The sequence below is a fragment of the Halichoerus grypus genome, chromosome 8 (genome assembly GCF_964656455.1).
Source record: "Halichoerus grypus chromosome 8, mHalGry1.hap1.1, whole genome shotgun sequence".
NCBI classification, from domain to species: Eukaryota; Metazoa; Chordata; class Mammalia; order Carnivora; family Phocidae; genus Halichoerus; species Halichoerus grypus.
Genome location: NC_135719.1, coordinates 124,855,422 through 124,870,909, shown reverse-complemented (window position 1 = coordinate 124,870,909; position 15,488 = coordinate 124,855,422). Strand labels below are relative to the sequence as shown.

General features: G+C 38.7%; 1 protein-coding gene across 3 annotated transcripts in view; it reads right to left on the bottom strand.

Moving 5' to 3' along the window:
- The window catches only part of LIN52 (lin-52 DREAM MuvB core complex component), a 124,179-nt gene that overhangs the window by 14,996 nt on the left and 93,695 nt on the right, over positions 1 to 15,488 (bottom strand). The window contains exon 6 of one of the 3 annotated variants that reach the window (XR_013440778.1): positions 212 to 394. The exons of the other annotated variants lie outside the window; for them this stretch is intronic. The gene's annotated coding sequence lies outside the window, so the exon portion shown is untranslated. The remainder of the gene's footprint in view (positions 1 to 211; positions 395 to 15,488) is intronic. 3 annotated transcript variants of the gene reach the window in all.

The window sequence follows — 15,488 nt, the reverse complement described above, 5'->3', positions numbered from 1 at the left end:
ACTCGCACATGCTGCTACAAAATCCCATTAGGAGTAGGGAGACAGCCTTCTGCTACTATTCTGTATTCCTCTTACACACACATGCACACACACACACACACGCACACACATACACACCTCTTCCGGCAGGGTTTTATGTGTAAATGTATTTTATGAAAAAAGTCCCACCAAGGATTTCAAATCTCTCCAGGGAAGAGCCTGGCTTGCTTACAGAGGAGAGGAAGACATTTCTACTCCCCCGCCTCGTTCCATCCCTTCTTCTTCCCACTAGTTACAGCTTGGTACAATTCTTGCATTAATGGCCCTGGTAAGATTACACGCTCCCCGGCTTGACACTTCCAGTTCCTCTCTTCTCTCCTGGTTCTTTTTTTCCACCGTGTGTTAGAAGACAATCCTAGAGACGATAAGATTGCTAGAGTCAATATAATTTCTTAACTGTTTTCTAATTCTGGATTAATCCTCTAGGATTACAAGGTTCAACAGGAAGGCAACGCTGCTCTCACATTCTAATAATTATGCCAAGAGGGATCCACTGGTCATCAGCCACCACAGTATCTGTGTGCAGATGAGAAGCAGGGCCTCCATGTCAAGTCATGATGTACAGGCCTCCTATGTTAGTGCAGACCGTGAACAGAGTAAGTCACAATACATACTGTCAGCGTAGGGTGAATGTGTGAATTGCTGCTGAGAATGTGGGACAGGAGGCCACTTGTACACATTTAAAGACAGCAAATGGATAAACTACAATCAACTTCCAGGTTTATGCAGTTTCTATTACCCCTGCATCGTCTCCCTAGGGCCGTCAGGTTCACGGCAGCTGTAAATACCTGGATCGACTTAGAGAGGTCAGGGCTGAAGGGAGGACTCCGGCCTGCTTGCTCTGAAGGTGGTGTGTGGTTTAATACAATCTCTTCTTTAGATTCTCCAATTCCTCCATCTACAGTTAGCCTTGTCTCTGGCTCCCTTTCCACAATGACTATCCCCAAACTGCCTTCTCTGCAGTAAATTTTCTTGGTGGCTGGTTGAAGAAGATTCAGTGGTACAGATTGATTTCTCACCAGTGAGGGGATGAGGGATTACCAGAGGCACCCTGGTTAACGAGATTGGGTGCAGAATCTCTCACGAGACCAACCCTCTCTGCCAGGGTTTTGCACCTTTCGCCCATGACATATGGGTTTCATTATAGAAAGATTTTCCAGATTATAACTTTGAGGCAATTGCCTGATAAAATTCTGCTCGGCTTTAATGTAGAGAACAATGTAAAGATTAAGTAACTTTTTAATGAAATGGGAGAAACTCATAATGTTTGGTTTTCAATTCCAAGGCAAACTACTTTAAATATTTCTGTGCCTCAACATAATTAAAAACATTAGCGAGATGGAGAAAAGTTACAACAGGCTGTCTTTAGGAGACTCTAATATGAATGGCAGGAAACAAAGGAAACAGCATAACCCTGTGAAAAGAGCAGGGCTTTGAGCATCAGACAGGCTTGGAGGGTTGCACCCCAGCTCCTACACAGGCCCTGGACCACTGCAGGCAAGTCACCCGAGACATCTTTCCGAGCTTTGGTTTCCTCTTTTTTTTTTCTTTTTAAATAAAACTCACTTAAAAATAAACAAACAAACAAACAAACCCCACTTTTATATTATTATTATTAAGTAAGATCTATGCCCAACGTGGGGCTCAAACTCACAACCCTGAGATCAGGAGTTGCGTGCTCAACTGACTGAGCCAGCTGGGCACCTCTTGGTTCCCTCATTTGTTCAAGGTGGAATTAATATAAAAGTCACGTAGGCATTTAGTAAACGCTAGCTACTGTAGAACTATCTTTTTCTCTCTTTCATTTCAAACAAGTTTATTTAAGCAAAGAGACACTTGATGGGAAAACTATGTAGGATTCATTTCTTGTAGAGCAATTTATTTCTACTTAAAGGCAAAATGCCCTACGTGTAACAGCTACGTACAAAAAAGTTATACAATTGTCCTTGGTTTTGCAATGATAAATGAAAAACATTAGAATTCTCCAAATGAACAAGGTACGCAAGGATTTTTTCTTGTTTTTTTGTTAAACAGTGAGAGCAAAATAACTGGAATACGAGATAAGAGCTGAATGAGCATGCCACTAATGGGAAAAGGGGATACTTTCACTGAACCAGTATTTTATCCCATTCCATATCCATTTGATGTTGACCAGAACAGAGAATTGGTCGTTTCATTTTTAAAAAAGGCCATATGCTTGTGTATATACACCAGTTTCTTTATGTACAATGAAGGAATGATGAAGGGAAAAATGAAAGAAGAGAGAAATCCATACTGCACCGGTCAGGACTAGTGGAACCAAACTGCAGTTTTCTGAGAATGGGTCCATGCTCTGCGGGAACTGAGTTTTGGAGTAAACTGCAGGTTCCCTTTGTAGTAGACACTTCCTGTCTGCTGCTGGAACACATTAACTATCTTCATACTCTATTTCCAATTGTGCAGGTGTATCTCTTTCGTGACTTGGCTGCCTATCAAACTGGTATCTGAACTGCCTCCTTGACAAACCCTGTCGTGCACAGGAGGCCTTCATTAGCTGACTAAGTGCCTTAAATCGCACCACAGACCTATCCTGCCCTGCCAGCTTCAGGTTAATATGACTATTGTTCTTAGTCTTGACCTCTTCCTTCCTTGCGTTTTTCGCTGGCCAAGGGGAGCCCTGGAACTCCTTAGCTGCCACTTCACGAAAGAGGTACCGGGTCCGCACCGAGACTGCACACAGGCAGTCCGGGGAGTGGCAAAAGGAGATCAAACAATTTATTTTCTAAAAGATCTCAAATGTAAAACAAAAGGAAACAGGAATGACTTGCATCTGTGTGACACGTCTAATCTGGAGAATCACATCTGCCGGAGTAATGTTGGGTCTTAGTTAGAGGCAGCCACCTCCCTTAACTCTACCAGCAGCTTCTTCTAGCAAAGAGGAACACATAAAATCCTAGTTTAGTTGAAATCAGTACGCTAAGAAGCTATTTACTGAGTTAGCTTCATTGAAAGATAGTTTCATAGAAATGATGCCATTTGTTATAATTATGGTTTCGACGCTTTTAAAGATTACTTTTTTGGTCCTTGAAATGTTGAATGCATTCTAATAACTATGACAAGAGGGATCTCCTAGTCATCACGGTGTGCTAAGCAGGAGAGAGGCATGAAGGGGGAGAATGAATAGTTAAGTTAGTCACACGAAGTGCCGACTACGTACTAGATATTAGGGAAGATTCAAATAAATGAGAAGTGGCCTCTGAGATGGAGCTAGTTGTTCACAGGTTATTTTGGTGCGTTAGAGGAGAACAAAAGGAAACCGATGTGATTTATAATTCCGAGTTCTCTCTCACAGGAACGTGGAAGTTTTTTGGTCACTCTGGCAGAGAGCCGGGGTTCAGCAGAGCAGCTCCAGGGCAGCCTGCCAGACTGGGATTCTTCCGCATGCTCCAGTTCAGACCGCCGCACAAAACGTACCAGTAAGTGAGCGATAATTCAAGTCAAGGACTAAGCACTTACTTTTTCATGCCTCTAATGCAAGAGCAGCTGGTGCTGGGGCCACTGTCAAGAACAGAAGGTGCTATGAACTGAGTAGGGTGTCATGGATGAGGAGGGGTCTAGAGAGCCTCATTTAGACACTTGGTGGCCCTCAGAAGGTGGTGTAGTTGTAATAAGGTCTTCTAATCATTCTCAAAGAACTCATGAGAGAGTTCACGAGTAAGAGTCTTTAGCAGAAATCTTACTTTTCTCTAAAATATATAGAAGTAGCATTTGAAGGTAAGCAAATAGCTTTGAGGCTTTTGCCTAAAATTCTTTGGGCATAAACATTTCAAAAAGGAGACTGAAATATATATCTGAGGAAAGAACAGTCTGGATGCTACATCTGTGACCAAACTATCACTGACTATGAAAATCTTCATCCTGAGAGTTCTTAAAAAGCCTTTTTTTTGGTGCACGCTTTCCAGATTCTCTTTCTATTGGGTGTCTTGTCTCTCTAACAGGACTTTTTCTTCCAAAAGGGTGGGGTGGCTAAGAACAGTGTTCCCTTCAGGGAATTTAGAGAAGGATAATTTTATATCAAACATTCCCCCCCAATTCACAATAAGGCCCATTTTTAGAGAATGTTTTATCTAAGATGTAATATAAGAAAGAAAAGCCAAGACTCATGTACAGGTAAACAAATTTGGACAGTTCCAATATGGAAAATAATTTTAATGGCTTTTCATGACAAAAAAGAAAAAAAAAAGGACAGAAATATCCAGCCAACAGATTTATTCTCAGAATATAAAACATCAAGCAAGAACATAAAATATGGGAAGTGTCAGCCATGATGCCTGAAGATTGAAAGCAGAAGTAGAAGAATCTTAATTGTCAGGCATTTGAAAAATGTTGTATTCAGGTGAAAGCTTGTGTCCCTCCATCAACTCTCCTTGCCCTGCCTTCTTTTAAGAGCAAAACAAGACTAATTTTCAAATATTCAGTCTTTATCATCCCTCTCCCTAATAAAAAACCAAACCAAAACAACAACAACAACAACAACAACAACAACAAAAACCCCAAAGATGTGTCTTCAGGAATGAGAGCTATCAAGTTCTTATTTGTATTTTGTATCCTTTTCATAGGGCTTCAGAGGCCCACTTCATCGTTTTGGTTGGTTCCCCTTGCAAGAGTAAAAACTCAACTGAATGAAAGGCAATGAGATTAAAGCAATGGATGAATACTCTTGGGGTGAGAACTTTTACTAAACACTTAGAAATTTGTGCAGAACATTCATGCTTCAGGGTATGAGTAGTAATACATCGTGGTGAAACATTTATTATGACCAAGGGCTAGTAACTTCACACAGTCTTAATTTCTTCATCTATAAAGTGAGTAAAGCAATAAATCTATCATGTAAGGTTAAGAAAACAATAACTAGTCAAACTGACTTGATCAGTACACAAAATATTTTGCCTCAAGTTAGAGTAATTTATCCATAGGCTATATTCCACTCTCAGGAAAATCAGGCCGAGATCACCGTATAGATAAATTTCAAATGACTTGGACATTAAGACAACTTTCCTGCTTGGAACATCCCCACTTCAAGGTGCTGGCCATAACTAAAGTCTACAGAGGATGAAGGCCCAGTCTTCTTGACCCCCAGGGCAGGGAAAGAGTTACATCTTCACACTGAGAAGCCAATAAAAACCTCTCTTGATTATAATTTAGATAAGAACCATTGGATTGAATAATAATGTATGAAACTCCCCTAGCTGTTTCACCTTGAGACGTCCATCACTGGGTTAAACATGATGCTAATTGCATTTGGATTGATTAATTTCTCTCACTCCTGTCTATTCGAATAACGCTTAACAAAATAATCATAGCACCCAGAGCCAAATCTTTTCCGTCAAAGGAATGAAGCCATCATAACAGGCAGAGATGAAAGAAATGAAGATGACCCGTAATTACTGCAACGGTGATATCATTACCATATTATACAAAATGAGTGTGGGGGGGGAGGGGGAGTGGAGGGAGGAGAGGCTGAGATTATTTATTTTTTTTAATGGAACCCTACAATCTGAGAATACAGATTTGACGTCAAGTGGAACACACAGAAATATAGAACTTTAAAAAAATACAAATCTTGCTCATGAAATTACAAAATCCAACAAACACTGAGGCCCAAGATACATCAAGTGTCTCAGGCTGTGAGCAGGTATTATTCACGCCACTATTTTTTCATTGCAATAACACTTTGTGTATGACTTGCATAGAGATTTAAGAGGCTGTTTCCATGCCACAGCATTCCTATAGTTACTGGAGAATTTTTCTTTAAACCAGAAAATAATATTATTTTATTTTAATATTGTTAGAAGTGGCCTTGTTTGTAAAATTAGCATCTGGGTTTTAACTGCTAAACTAGTTCTAGTTTAAGACACCAAAGAAAATGTCTATGAATCTTCATGCATCGTTCACTGGACAATATATGGACTTAACTCACCGGCAAGGAAGAATATAATAATAGTTTCCTACTTCCTTATTGTTTGAAATGACCTTTTTAATACTTAGATATAAAACCAATGACTGCGTAGGATTTGAACTTTAGGTCTAAAAACTATCACTTATTAGAAGGTGATTGCAAGTAAATTATGTAGCCTCTCTGTGCCTCAGTTCCTTCATCTATAAAACAGGGATCACTACTGACCTGAGTTGTTGCAATACTTAAGAGAATACATTTAAGTACTCAGTAAGTGCTGATATAAGAAAAAAAAATTTCCCCCTAAGATTAATTTTATGGTTATTTATAGAACCTTGAATAATTTGGTTATTTCATTTACTAAAGTTAATCTAAACAGACACTTTAAAGTACCTTTTATATAAATTTTAACAAATATCTGTGAAATAAATAAAAAGGATACTCAGAAAACGCATCATTTTAATAGGTTAAGAAATATCTGGGCGATATTTTTGCTACGGTATTTTAAACATAGAACCATTACTAACTCAAAAACAATAAAAAGATATTGAAATAATTTTATTTAGCTTGGACAAGAAGGTCTATTTTTTATATAACAAATATTCCCAAGTAAAATGAGCATATGTATTCTAAAATTATAATCATTCAGTAATAAATAAATTAAACCATTTACTACATTAACTGGTATTCACCGCTTTCTTTGTAAGAGGCAATGCAATACAGGAAAAAGGGTTTGTCTTATCTGGCTTTGGAATTAGGCCTAGATTTGGTCCAAATCCCAGCCCCTATTTCTAAGTTTCGAGGTTTTGAGCAAGTAATTTACTTTTCTGAGCATCAGTTTTCTTATCTGTAAAACAGGCATTATAAAGTAGACTTCGCAGAGTTTATGGAATAAAATAATGTATGAAAATCCTTTATACTGCCTGGCATATAGTAGGGAAGTCAATAAATGACGACATTGATCATCTTTTTCCTTCATGTCTCAGCTCAAATGTCACCTTTTCAGAGAGGCCTTCCCTGACTACCCTATTCAAAGTGAATCCTCTTAGCTTATTCTTTCATATCAACCCATTTACTCCTTCATAGCACTTACCGAAATCTGCAATTAACTTTGTTTATTTAACTTCATGCTCCATGAAGTTCTGTAGAACTTCCTCCTGTATCCCCATCAGTTAGAACAATGCCAGGCACACAGCAGGTGGCCAACTATATATCTACTGAAATAGTTCATTCATATATGAGGAAAAAGGAACTCTGCTTCCTTTTCAATTCTTTTTTTTGAACGAGATTTTATTTATTTGAGAGCGAGAGAGTAGAGCAAAAGAGAGAGAGCACAAGTAGGGGTGAGGGGCAGAGGGAGAGGGACAAGCAGACTCTCCACTGAGCAGGGAGCCCGATATGGTGCTCCATCCCAGGGCCCTGAGATCATGACCCGAGCTGAAGGCAGACGCTTAACCGACTGAGCCACCCAGGCGCCCTTTCCTTTTCAATTCTTGAAACACTGTGTGCAAGAAATTTTTGTTCTAGTAAAACTACATACGCATTTTACCCTCTGACCCAGCAATCCCACTTCTAGGAAACAATCCTAAAGATACACCAGCAGAAGTATTAAATAGGGTATTCATATTTCCATTCATTTTAGAACTATTTGTAATAACTGAGGATTGGAAACAACCCAAATATCTATCTTTATGGAGGGGACTCCTTTTGATAGAGTAATTTTCAGCTTTTTATATAAAAGGGAATAAAATTACCTACATATTGTTATGGAGAGATCTTCAGGACATATTGTTAAGTGAAAAAAAAAGTAAGGTGCAGAAGACTGTACATAGCATGTTACCTTATCTGGAAAATTAGGGAAGGGGGAAAATATATATGCATATTTACTTATATTTTCAAAAGAAACTATGGAAGGATTAGGTTTGCTATTAGTTTTTACTAATAAAAATGGATACCTCAGGGATGGAAATAAGAGGGGGAAGAAACAGAGATTGAAGGTAGACACTTTGAATGTACCTTATTTTATACGTTTTTCTTTTCTTTTCTTTTTTAGAGGTGGGGAGGGGCAGAGAGATAATCTTAAGCAGGCTCCATGCCCAGCATGGGGCACAACATGGGGCCCACGATCTCATGATCCTAAGATCATGACCTGAGCCAAAATCAAGAGTTGGACTCCCAGGCGCCCCTCATACATTTTTCTTCAAGACACCATATAAATATTTTATATACTGAAAACAAAATTCATTAATTAGAAAAAGGCAATCTCTAAAAATTGAAATAAACAAAACAATTTGAATCCATAAAGTTTGCATAACCAGAGTACAAAAGTTTAAATTATTTTACTTTATTATTTTTTTTAATTTAATTTTATTTTAATTTCAGTATAATTAACTAATTTTAAAAGACATTCTGATTGGGGCGCCTAGGTGGCTCAGTCGGTTAAGCATCTGCCTTAGGCTCAGGTCATGATCCCAGGGTCCTGGGATCGAGTTCCGCACAGGGTTCCCTGCTCAGCAGGGAGTCTGCTTCTCCTTCTCCCTTTGACCCTCCTCCCCGCTTGTGCTTTCTCGCTCTCTCTCTGTCTCAAACAAATAAAATCTTAAAAAGAAGATATTCTGATTATACATCCCAAGTATATATCATACGGATATAAAAGCAGAGAAATCTTAAACTGCATCCAACAGTCTTGTTACACGTAATTAATTCTTTTTTTTTTTTTTTTAAAGATTTTATTTATTTATTTGAGACAGAGAGAATGAGAGAGAGAGAGCACATGAGAGGGGGGAGGGTCAGAGGGAGAAGCAGGCTCCCTGCTGAGCAGGGAGCCCGATGCGGGACTCGATCCAGGGACTCCAGGATCATGACCCGAGCCGAAGGCAGTCGCTTAACCAACTGAGCCACCCAGGTGCCCCGTAGTTAATTCTTTTGATGCTAGTTTTACGTTTTACTGTGGGTTAAAGCAAATAATTATGTTAATTATTAGGAGACAACTTTTCAGCATTAAAAGAAAAGAGATATCATTATAAAATCAAATACATTAAATAAAAACCCTTTAACATCTTTAATTTGAACTGGGCATACTGGTAGGCACATAATTTCCTTTTCTCTTTTCAAAAACCAAACCAAACCAAACCAAAAACTTATTTACCAACACTGTCTATGGGAAAGGCCTAGAAGCAATGACAGCCCAGTAACAGTGAATACCATTAGTGCTTAGATTTCTACTAAAAGGGACCAGGGTTCCTTAGAGAAATGAATGAGATTCGAAGTCTGAGGAAGTACCTGAACTATGGCTAACTTGACATGCCAAAAGCAAGCAATTACCAAAAATCACAAGGGTCGTGTCAAATGACACAGGAGGCGGCCTGCAGGGGCATGCACTCACCAAAGGTGGGACAGTTTTGAGTGTCAAAAAGAATAATTATAGTAGATTGAAACACATCAAATATAAACATCCACAATAATTTTTAAAAGCCCTCATCACTTCAACTCATTTCATGTTCTGAAAATTGATAAGTAAAAGGAGGGGAAAATCTAGCATTTTCCCTGCCATTCCTATTTGGACTGTATTTCAGGAAAACCAAATAGTTAGTGATTTATCAGAATCACCATCATTATCATCATTATTATAAAAAGGATCAGACTGATACCACCTAAATCCACTGATCTTCACTGAAACTGGAACAAATGGAGGTGATGTGCTTCCTGGTGAAGCTGTGGTAGCAAGCAAACAGTACCACTTACGAGGCATTCTTACCAAAAAGACTGAATCCAAACTCAGTTTCTTCTCTAACTTTATCAGATTCTAGGAAATATGGGGGAAAAGAAGAACATGTGGAACACTACCACCAGGATAAAATCATCAAAATTTAAAATGTGCAGTAGAGGATTGGAAAAAAGAAAGCAAAAAAAGAAGAAAAAAAGGAAATAAAATGTGGGAAATCCTGCAGGACAAACAACCCAGTTCTTCAATAATTAAACAGCATGGGGGAAAAAACTTGGAGGAAGTAGGGAGTGTGGTTATACAGAAGCTTAAGACACTGAGGATTCATATGAACCAAATACAATGTGTTCGGGATCTGGCTGAGATCCTGATTCATACAAACTAATTTTATTTTTTTTAATTTATTTATTTTAGAGAGAAAGAAAGAGAGAGTGGGCATGTGCCCATGGGGAGGGGTAGAGGGAGATTCTCTGCCCCTTCCCCTGCACTCTCTCTAAAATAAATGAAATCTTGGGCGCCTGGGTGGCTCAGTTGGTTGAGCGACTGCCTTCGGCTCAGGTCATGATCCCGGAGTCCCTGGATCGAGTCCCGCATCGGGCTCCCTGCTCGGCAGGGAGTCTGCTTCTCCCTCTGACCCTCCCCCCTCTCATGTGCTCTCTCTCATTCTCTCTCTCACAAATATATAAAATCTTTAAAAAAAATTAAAATAAATAAAATCTTTAAAAGACAAAATTTTGAGCCAAATTGGACACAGACTATTAGATGTTATTAAGGAATTATTATTTTATTTTGTTCAGTGTAATAATGGTTTCTTTTTTTTAAGATTTTATTTATTTGAGAAAGAGAGAGAGCGCGCAGAGTGGGGGCGGGGAGTCAGAGGGAGTGGGAGAAGCAGACTCCCCACTGAGCAGGGAGCCTGACCCGGGCTTGACCCCAGGACCCTGGGATCATGACCTGAGCCTGAAGGCCGATGCTTAACTGACTGAGCCACTCAGGCACTCCAATGGTGGTGTTTTTTTAAAGAAAAAAGCTTTCTCAAAAAAAAAAAAAAAAAAAAAAAAGGAAAGGAAAAGAAAAGAAAAAAGAAAAAGGCCTTTTCAGTTAGGATTTCCTTTAAAATACTCCAGCCAACAATAGGAACATAACAAACAGTGTGATACAAGGGAGTAGAGATAAAACAAGAATGGCAGAAAGTTGACAATTACTGAAGATAGGGAAGTGGGTCCATCATAGCATTCTCTCTACTTTAGTTAGTATATGCTTGGAAAATCTCCACAATAAAAAGAAAACCTCACAAATGCTTCTCTGGATATACAGCCTTTTCTCATTATCACCACATATCATAATACAATGAAGAGTAAACCAGGGAACAGAGACCAGGATAATTCATTCTGCAGAGGGCTTGGAAACGGATGGACAGGGAATGCTTTAGAAAGGGGGTGACTTTTCATGTCATGAATGTTTATCTCCATCGTTAAATTCTTTGGATGAGGAACAAATTACACATGACCAAGCAATCAAAAGCAGATTATATATTTTTTAAAGTCTACCAAATCTAATTCAGGTTAAGCCTAATATTAAGGAGCAGCTGCCCTCCAACCTTTCTCTCTCTTAATTATTTAAGAAATCAAACTGACAAATCTAAGAGCACGGTTTTCAATTTATTCATAAAATAGCCATGAGAGACGCTCTCTGGCTCGACATTCTGCTTCTACAAAATTCTCCAGGAGGTGGAGAGAATGAGTCCTTGGTTACTCATTTATCAAATCTTCTCAGAAAAACCTTTAGAGGTCGGGAGCAAGACTAACTTCAAGCTGTCAGTCCAACAGTTAACAAGTTACAAAAAGGAATAGCTTAATCTAAACGTTCACTAGTCCAACGAAATTTCAACTAGTTTGTCCTCATACTGTCAACAACTGTGTATATAAATGATGACCTCACCAATCCTACTTCACTTTGAACACCCTTTTACTTCATAGATGATTTATACAGTGTAAAACAAATTACATGTTCTAGCTGATAATTTGATTTTTAATTGTTTGCACTGTGGTTTCACATACATAGGGTTCATGTTCTCAACCTGACCAGACAATAAATTCACCAACGGAAGAGACCTTTCAAGATGATTTCCCTGATGGACTTAGAAAAAATTTACAATATACAGGAGCTATCCAGTAAGCCTTCATTTAAAAAATCTTTTTCCTGGGGCGCCTGGGTGGCTCAGTCGTTAAGCGTCTGCCTTACAGTCCTGGGATCGAGTCCCACATCGGGCTCCTTGCTCGGCGGGAGGCCTGCTTCTCCCTCTCCCACTCCCCCTGCTTGTGTTCCCTCTCTCGCTGTGTCTCTCTCTGTCAAATAAATAAAATCTTAAAAAAAAAAACTTTTTCCTCTAAAATCATGTAGTAATACAAAGGTACAACAATTACTGCCTTCATTTGACCATGAATTTCTTTTAAAACCACATCACAATCAGGTAAGAATTTGATTGTATGATGTGTCTACTTGGGGAGTAATATGGTAGGGGTTATTTTCCTTCTGATTAGAAATAACAGCTAGTTAACCTTCTGTTTCTTTTTTTCCCCCAGAATATCTGGCTATGATGTTTCCAAATAATCATATTTACAACATTCATGAATTATTAATTTAAAATAATTAGAACACAAAAATATCCTCAACCAGAAAATTATATTCTACTATGTATTACTGAACTCCAGAGCTTAACCAATACATAGTTAACATACAATAAACATGTATTAAATGAAAAAAACTTTTGACAGTACAAGCCATAATTTAGGATCTTAAAAACAATTCATGGGTAGGGGCACCTGGTTGGCTCAGTTGGAAGAGCATAAGACTCTTGATCTCAGGATTGTGAATTCGAGCCCCACCTGGGGTGTAGAGATTACTTAAATAAACAAATCTTAAAAAAAAAACCAATTTATGGGTAATCAATATAATTAAATATAATGGGGGACCCAGATGTCCACTGACAGATGAATGGATAAAGAAGATGTAGTATATATATACACAATGGAATATTTTTTTTTAAAGATTTTATTCATTTATTTGACAGAGAGACACAGCGAGAGAGGGAACACAAGCAGGGGGAGTGGGAGAGGGAGAAGCAGGCTTCCCGCTGAGCATGGAGTCGATGCGGGGCTCAATCCCAGGACCCTGGGATCATGACCTGAGCCGAAGGCAGACGCTTAACGACTGAGCCACCCAGGTGCCCCTATATACAATGGAATATTACTCAGCCATCAAAAAATGAAATCTTGCCATTTGCAACAACGTAGATGGAATTAGAGGGTATTATGCTAAGAGAAATAAGTCAGTCAGAGAAAGACAATTATCATATGATCTCACTGATATGTGGAATTTAAGAAACAAGGCAGAGGATCATAGGAGAAGAGAGGAAGAAATGAAACAAGACAAAACCAGAGAGGGAGACCAAACTGTAAGAGACTCTTAATCTTAGGAAACAAACTGAAGGTTGCTGGAGGAGAGGGGGGTGGGGGGAAGGAGTGGCTGGGTGATGGACATTGGGGAGGGTACGTGTTGTGGTGAGCACTGGGTGTTATGTAAGGCTGATAAATCACAGACCTGTACCCCTGAAACAAATAATATATTCCATGTGAATTAATTGAATTTAAATTAAAAATAAATTAATTTAAAAAAATGTGATGGGGAATCTGGTTAGATATTATAATGATTAATAATTAAATTTAAAATATCTTTTTCATTAATTTTATTTGCATTCAAACCAATACAGAAGTAAAGTGAAAAGAAGCATCTTTTTTTTTTTTTTTTAAGATTTTATTTATTTGACAGAGAGAGCGAGCACAAGCAGGGGGAGCAGCAAGCAGGAGAGGGAGAAGCAGGCTCCCCACCGAGCAGGGAGCCCGACGCAGGGCTGATCCCAGGATCCTGGGATTAGGACCTGAGCCGAAGGCAACCGCTTAAGCAACTGAGCCACCCAGATGCCCCGAAAAGAAGCATCTTTTTTTTTTTTTTTTTAAAGATTTTATTTATTTATTTATTTAAGACAGAGAGAATGAGAGAGAGAGAGCACATGAGAGGGGGGAGGGTCAGAGGGTGAAGCAGGCTCCCGGACTCCAGGATCATGACCTGAGCCGAAGGCAGTCGCTTAACCAACTGAGCCACCCAGGCGCCCGAAAAGAAGCATCTTATAGATGCTAGACCGCTGGCTTCAAAACCAGAAGGTTAGAGTTCTAAACGAGTTTCATTAAGCAGTCAACAAGTTCTTACTGTGTGCTCACATATACTCTTATAATTGCAGATGATGAGACACCAAAAGAGATCAACCAGTCTTCCTCAGAAAACCCCTCCCAGTTCCTGTGGGCACCAAAGTTTGCTCATTAACAGCTTAACTGTGTTCTGTGTAGATACTTGTAGAGAGCTTTGCAATCATGGAGTACTTTTTTCCCCAAGACCTTAAAAAGACGGCTAGGTGGGAAAATCAGGAACAGGGATCCATTTCAATATACTGGAGGTCTTTCAGATAGCTTAGTTAGAATCTGTATCCTGTATCAGTGGCTCTCAAAGTGTGGTCCCTGGACCAACTACACTAGCATCACCTTGGGAACCTGTCAGACATACAAATTCTTATATCCTCATCCCAGATCTACTGAATCAGAAATTCTAGAGGTTGGGCCCAATAATCTATGTTTTACAAGCCTGTCAGGTGATTCTGATGGATGCTAAAGTATGACTACCACAAATCTACATTATCCAGGCTTTCTGATTTTGTCTCCAGTTCTCTGCAGTTCTAATTCATTACCAAAAGAGAAAGCATGGTTTTATTATATTAAAATTATGATCTGAAAGTTAAAAACTGAAGAGACTATCTTTTAGAAAATATGAGCAACAAAGAGAGAAATTAAAATATTCAGCTAAAGGATTAGAATTTTGTTTTTAAGAAGGCTTCACATCCAACTTGGGGTTCGAACTCACAACCCCCACATCAAGAACTGCATGCTCTACCAAGCCAGCCAGGCGCCCCCATGGGATTAGAATTCTTACTAAAACTTTAGCTCTATCTCTGTTGTCACGACTGTGCTTAGTATTAAAGCTACCATACAATCCTTAACGTTGAGAATCTTGACAGAAGACAGACTGGAAAATAAACAATTATCAAACAATGTCATGAAAGCTATATAAGAGAACAGACATGAGCCATACTTAATTCTGCACAAGGTTTGGTTTGGATGGGCAAGAAAAAGCTTTAGAGAAAGGGGTGATGTTGAACTGAGCCTTTAGAAATGTACTATCTAGGAACACCTAGACAAACTAAGGACAGCTCCTTTTTAAAAGCTTTCCACTAGGCCACTGGTATAAAATGCAACTGAATGTTATGAAATAGATCCTAAAACCCCTAAGAACCTGCTTAAAAGCCCTAAGTACCTGCTTAATTCCCAGCACTGTTTGGGACTTCTTGTAGCTACCAAAGTAATATAAAACATAGCCCTACTTTTAAGAAATTAAACCACAAATAATGAATTTAGCCTATCCAAAATTTGGCAGAAACTAAGGCAATTGTAACTATTCTTCATCATACTCTGTTGAGCAAAAAACTGTGACAGTCAACAACCAAAACACAATTAAGTCAAGTGATCTGTTTCTAAGTCCAGTTTCCTCTCAAGACTGAAGTTTTCACATGATTTACAGAAAATGGAGACATCTACCATGCTTTTATATAAAAAGATTTAAATACTTTTATTTTTTTATTTGAAAGAAATAGATGCTTTATAAAGTCCAGGCTGGATAATG